General features: G+C 41.1%; 1 protein-coding gene and 1 pseudogene across 3 annotated transcripts in view; both read right to left on the bottom strand.

Moving 5' to 3' along the window:
* Nucleotides 1-612, bottom strand: part of LOC115276222 — a 1,076-nt pseudogene extending 464 nt beyond the window's left edge.
* The window catches only part of TTC39B (tetratricopeptide repeat domain 39B), a 122,256-nt gene that overhangs the window by 96,397 nt on the left and 19,224 nt on the right, over nucleotides 1-6,635 (bottom strand). The window contains exon 2 of one of the 3 annotated variants that reach the window (XM_029920121.1): nucleotides 2,603-2,710. The exons of the other annotated variants lie outside the window; for them this stretch is intronic. The gene's annotated coding sequence lies outside the window, so the exon portion shown is untranslated. The remainder of the gene's footprint in view (nucleotides 1-2,602; nucleotides 2,711-6,635) is intronic. 3 annotated transcript variants of the gene reach the window in all.

The following is a 6,635-nucleotide window of genomic DNA, read 5'->3' as shown; positions in this document are numbered from 1 at the left end:
AACAAACATCATTTTATAGTTGCTTTTTGCATCTTTTTTGTTTTTGGGATCCTCCACTTCATCAGAGTGCTCAGTAGCTTGGAGTTCTTCAGCAGATTCTTCTTTCTCTGACTCTGAATCACTTTCAGAGTCATCTGCACTTTCAGGATCAGGTGAATCATCATCATCATCATCATCTCCAGCCACATCACCTTCTCCACCATGATCTTCTACCTCACTGAAGCCAAGTCCACAATGTCGTCGATATCTTCCTGATAATTTACTGTCCATACTTTGCTGATACTGAGACTCCCGTTCTTCATTAATTTTCTTGTCTTCTTCCCCTGTTCGGAAGTGAGATGTTGATTTGTGATCTCCTATAACAAGACGACCAGTATGTTCTTTCTTTTCTGCGCCCATCTAAGTCTTAAGAACTTTTGTTTTCTTTCCTCATTGCCTAAGTCTGCTGCTTCCCAATTGCTAGATCCAAGATCGTCGTCTGGGGAGGCTGACCGCTTCACCCCGTGCGGATGGGACTGCCTGGCAGCACTCATCGTTGCTGAGACCCTGTCGGGAAACGCCGAACCCACTTGCCGTTCTCTTCAACCCCTGCACCAGCAGCTGGCTGCGGGCCCAAGCAGCGCCACTCAAGAATGCCTAAATTTTTTTAATAATACAAGCAGTAAATCATGTGCCAGAAGAAAAAAATTTGTGTCTTAAAGTTTTTTCTTTTACACATTCATCACTTGAGACTGAAAATAATCTCACACACTGAGGACCGCTAATATGGTTAACCAATATGGCTCTCCATTCCTCTTATGCCAGAAAAGTCCTCTGATATCACCCCACAAGTTCTGTCCTTTTTAAGTTTCACATTTACCAAAAATCACAGATCAGATCGTGAAAATTGGGATATAGAGTAACAGTTCAATAGGAAGGATTACTTGGAAGACAAAAATAAATTGAGCACATTTTTTACTTTTTTAAATTTTTTTAAATGTTTTATTTATTTTTGAGAGAGAGAGAGAGACAGCACGGGTGGGGGGTGGGGGGGTGGGGGTGGTCAGAGGGAAAGGGAGGCACAGAATCCGAAGACAGGCTCCAGGCTCCCACCTAGCTGTCAGCACAGAGCCTGACACGGGGCTCGAACCCACGAACCATGAGATCATGACCTGAGCCGAAGCCAGATGCTCAAACGACTGAGTCACCCAGACGCCCAAGTATATTTTTACTTAACAGTTCTTACATGTCAGTGAGTGACGTTAGCACACTTCCACCACAATGAGGTGGAAAACACACATTTAGGCCAGGAAGTTACATTTGGACCTGTCTTCACTTTTTCAATCCTTCCACATCCCCAGCTGTAGAATGGGGACTCCAAACACCTGCCCAGAACCGTTGCAAGGATGCTAGTGAGATAATGCAAGTAACAGGTCCTACTCAACACAGAATCAATAAACACAATGCCATAGGGTACTAAATTCTTAGATATGGAATGAATCAGCAGATTCATTGACTGGGACCCCACACTGGGTTTCCTCAATAACTCTTTCACACTAAAGATTCTGCACCCTCTTTTGAAAGAGAGGCAAAAAAAATTGTATGTGGTAATATCTATAGCGAATAGGTGCTCAAAAATGTTAACTGCCTTTACTTCTTCCACCTTAAAATGCCTTCACCTCCTCTCCTTTGATGCCCAGATCCTTCTTACTTCAGTAATTCAGTATATTACCCAACACGATAAACATAATTTAAGGGCACAGAGCTCACTGGGGAGCAGAGTGACCTTGGCCAACACATGTGACTTTGGGCAATATACCCAACCTCTCAGGGTTCCAGCTTCCTCCTGAGTAAGGTAGAGATGATGGCACAGATAACATCCCTTACTCAAAATCATAGAGATTCTCTGAATAAAACAGAAATCCTCCCCAATAAGACAGCTGTTCGTCCATTATCCATGCTAAAATAAAATCCCTCATGGAAGGCTGGCATTCAGAGAGACCGCATCTAAAAGGAATGCCAAGCTTTTCAAAGTTTGAGCCCAATCAGTGGCACTAATTCAATAGCTAGTTAGTGTGTTAAGTATCAAGCAAAGCAGCTCACACAATGACTCTCTGGAATTCCTAAGAACTTCCGGCCAAGCACAGAGAAACCATGAGTATTAAAAAGAAACCACCAGATGTCACTCTCACAAACAACAACTGAACTGGACAGCATTGATTTAGTTTTCCAACACATGGATAAGGGTGTTACCAAAGAAAAAGAAAGGAAGAAAAGAAAAAAATGTTAACTTTACGAAGGGGAAAAAGAAGTTCTCTGTCCACATTTTACTAGAAATATGGAGCTGACTTGCAGCTAAGACAGGGTTTAAAACTGTAAGGTGATTATTCAAGAGGAAAATTGTATATAGTCAAAATAAACATTGAACAAATCCTGTAAATTACCATTATATAACAGAGTACACATGGCTTTGGATAGACTCTCATAGAGGAGTGGGGACATAATTACTGTAATATGTGCACAGTGAGGTATGTATGTAATTAAGAGTATATATGCAAAACATGTTTTTACAGCTTATATTATTAAATTTATTTAACATAAATGAGCAAGTTATTTTCCTCACCTGTACATAGTCTACTCCGCTACTATTTTTATGGCTGTACGATGAACCTCGTCAATGCCTTAACATGTCAAGCACTCCAGTCCTCCGGTGTCAACCCCACCTAATCTACTGTAAACAGAATACTATTTAGGACATACCATTTTTGCAAAGGAATAATTTTATACAAAACAAACAGCAATAAACAGAAACAAATGGCTGAGTTTTAACATTTTAAACTGTTTAATTTTGAGGCCATCACTAGTAGAGGTACTTTATAATTAAAAGGGGCACAGGGGCGCCTGGGTGGCTCAGTTGGTTAAGCATCTGACTTCAGCTCAGATCATGATCTCACAGTCTGTGGGTTCGAGCCCTGCGTCGGGCTCTGTGCTGACCGCTCAGAGGCTGGAGCCTGCTTCAGATTCTGTGTCTCCCTGCCTCTCTGACCTTCCCCCGCGCTCGCTCACTCACTCTCTCTCGCTCTCTCTCAAAATAAAAGACATTAAAAAAGAACTTAAAAAAATTAAAAGGGACACAAAAGCTATAGCTTCCTCCTATGAATAAATAATTGTAAATTCCATTTACTAACATCCAGGCACGATATTGGACTCTTGGATGGTTATTTCTAATTCACAGACGATCATAAAAAGTGAGCATTTCACTTCTACTGTTACTACTAGTATGTTCTCATAATAAGAGGTAACACCACTGAGTGCCAAGCACTGATCTAAATCCTTGATGTGTATTAGCTCATTTAATCTTCACAACAACCCTATGAAATAAGACTATTACTATATCCAAATTAGGAAACTAAGACTAAGAGATTTAATTAATGTACCCTATATCTCATAGTTGAGCCTCAGTTTCTCCATCTGTACAACTGTTATAATATCCTATAGAACTGTTGTGAGGTTTAACTGAGATCATGTATTTACTAGCACAGTGTTGACACAGCAGACAATAATAAACAATTTTTTTCTATCATTAAAGTGTTTCTACAGCTGAAAATTCTCCAGGGCAGCCTAAGGAAGAGCAACATGAAACCACTTACATCATCTTGCTGGACCCCCAAATTTCCCAGTTATGGCAGAGTTAGGAATCCCTTTGTAGCTCTGCTCCAAAGTAAATGCCTTAAGGGGCGCTGAGGTGGCTCAGTTGGTTAAGTGTACAACTTCAGCTCAGGCCACAATCTCATGACTCATGAGTTCGAGCCCCACATAGGGCTCTGTGCTGACAGCTGAGAGCCTGGAGCCTGCTTCGGGTTCTGTGTCTCCCTCCTTCTCTGCCTCTTCCCCACTCATGCTCTCTCTCTCTCAAAAATAAACCAACATTAAAAAAGGGGTTTCTGGGCGCCAGGGTGGCTCAGTCGGTTAGGTGTCCGGCTTTGGCTCAGGTCATGATCTCGCGGTTTGTGGGTTTGAGCCCCACGTCGGACTCTGTGCCGACAGATAGCATAGAGCCTGGAGCCTGCTTGGGATTCTGTGTCTCACTCTGTCTCTGACCCTCCCCTGCTCACGCTATCTGTCTCTGTCTCTCAAAAATAAACAAAAAACAGGAAAAATAAATAAATAAATAATAAAAAAGGGGTTTAAAATTTTTTAAGTAAATGCCTTAAAAATAGACTACAGAATCTTGTCACTTAAGATAAGTACTCAGACGAGGCAGTTCTTGATGAGTAAGGCTTCAAAGGAGATCTTAAACTGAGAAAAACCCAAGATTTGTGAGAGATGAGGAAGGAGGACTTGAGTTCAAGAGGTTCAAATCCCACTTTCTCCACACACCAGCTTTGGGATCTTGGGCAAGCTATTGTCCTTCTTTGTGCCTCAGTTTCCCACCTCACTGTGTTGTCCATGAATTAAATGATGCAGTGAAAGCATGTAGAACAAAGATTGAATACAAAACAATAGTTACAACCACTACTACTACTGGGGCTTGTATCTCCTAAAGGCGCTGGTGAGAGGCACAGTTCGCTGCAGCCAGGGCAGTTGGGCAGCACAACCCTTGGCATGAAGAATCCTGGTTCAACCTCCCGCTGGCTGACATATCCTGGTGTCCCCAAACAGATCAGGCCACCACAGCACACCCATGCACCAAATCCAGCCTGCTGCCTATTTTTGTAAAGAGAGTTTTACTGGAACACTACCACACTCAATCATTTACATATTGTCTATGGCTGCTTTCCTGTCACAACTTCATAGCTGAGTAGTTGCAAGTGAAACCAAATGATCTACAAAGCTGAAAATACTATCTGGCCTTTTACAGAAAAAAAGTTTGCTATATTCACACAATTGGATAAAACCTCAGATTCCCTTAGCTGTCTCACTGGATGTTTTGAGGATAGAGTAAGAAACGGATGTGAAAAATCTATTAAAAAGTAGGGATAACTTACCAAAATCCACAGCCTTAAGCTTTAAATTGAAGAGGAAAATAATGCTAAGAATATGGGCTGTAGAGTCCATCACTTATTAACTATGTGTGGCCATAGGGGAGCTACTTAGGTTCGCTAAGATTCATATTCATCATTGTAAAATGAAAATAGCAATAATACCAAACAGGGGGTTGAAAGAATTACATAAGCTGTATGTAAAGTTTAGCTTGGTATCATGTCTGTAACTACTCGTTAAGGCCAGTTCTCATTAAATTATTGCTTTTGTTGTTATTACTGCAGGGAAAAGTTATATGTGACCAAATTCTGGACCACTCAGCACCCTCCCTCTCCAAGTATCTGCCCTCATGAGCAAAGTGGAGATGCTGAAACTGTTACTCTGTCCTCTCGGGGCTTTCTAAGGGAGATAAGGCTAAGACTCCACTATACCCATCTCTCTCAAGACTAAATTCTCTTTCACTCCCGCCAATATTTCCCCCTCAACAGCAAGAAATTTTCAGCAATAAGCTAAATGCCTACCTACACATTTGTATCATGTCGAGAAATAAACTTTACACTGTTAAGACAATAACTGAATCAATCCCATCATAAATGAAATGTTGACATTTTTGGTTTCTAACAAGAAGCAATTAAATATGGAAACTTACTCAAAACTAGCAGAAAGGAGAGGCTGCCAGAAGGAATTAGTATAGATCATTTAAATGCATCTTGAATGTAATATACATTATACATCAAAAAAAAAGGTTTTTACAAATTTAAAATTCTAAACATGTAAAAGAGAAATACTAAAAATCTGGTAAAACTAATACATTAAAAAGGATCTGAAATAACTGCAAAGGGGCACCAGGGAGCAGAAGCACTTCGGGGTGATGCAAATGTTCAAGACCTCAATTAGAGTGGTGGTTAAATGGGTGTACACAATTATGAAATTTAACCTGTACATTTAGTATGGATGCATTTAGTGCATGCAAATGATACTTCCATAAAGTTGGTTCTTAAAAGGTTTGGGGAACGAGCCAGTATAAAAAATTTCCATATGAAGTGTTGAAATGCGGATGCTGAGATAAGGCTGTTACAATAACGGTGTCAGTTCTGCAGGACTCTTCATTGCACCAGGCACTGCTCTAAATGCTTTTACATCATTAACTCATTTGTTCTTAACAGCCCTGGGAAGTGGCTTAGGGTGATCTCCACTTTACAGATGATGAAACTGGGACACAGAGAGGCGAAACAACTTGCTCGGGGTCACAAAGCATCCAACTGATGGAACGGGGATCTGAACCCACAAAGTTCAACTTCAGAATCTGTGATTTTACTCACTGTCATTTAAACCTTTAAAACTGCTTCTGAGAAACAAACTTTGCAAATTCAACAAACTGAGCTATTTGACAAAATGACCCTCATCAAACTGAACCAGAGCTACGGAGATACAACTTCTCTTCACACCACGTATCTCACTTGCAAACCTAGGTACGTGGTCATCTGTTGTGTGCCTGAGTTCCCTCCGGGCCGCAGGTTCCGTGGGCCATGTCCCCAGTACCAGCCAGGCACAACGCATACACACGGCAACTGTGCCAAAACTACTACTTCAAAGAATAAAGAAACAAACAAGTGGTCCAGGGATGCACAAATGCGTGTGATTACACTTCAAGCATCCCCGTAGATAGAGAT

The sequence above is a fragment of the Suricata suricatta genome, chromosome 13, assembly GCF_006229205.1.
Source record: "Suricata suricatta isolate VVHF042 chromosome 13, meerkat_22Aug2017_6uvM2_HiC, whole genome shotgun sequence".
Taxonomy (NCBI): domain Eukaryota; kingdom Metazoa; phylum Chordata; class Mammalia; order Carnivora; family Herpestidae; genus Suricata; species Suricata suricatta.
This window is presented reverse-complemented; position numbering and strand designations above follow the sequence as displayed.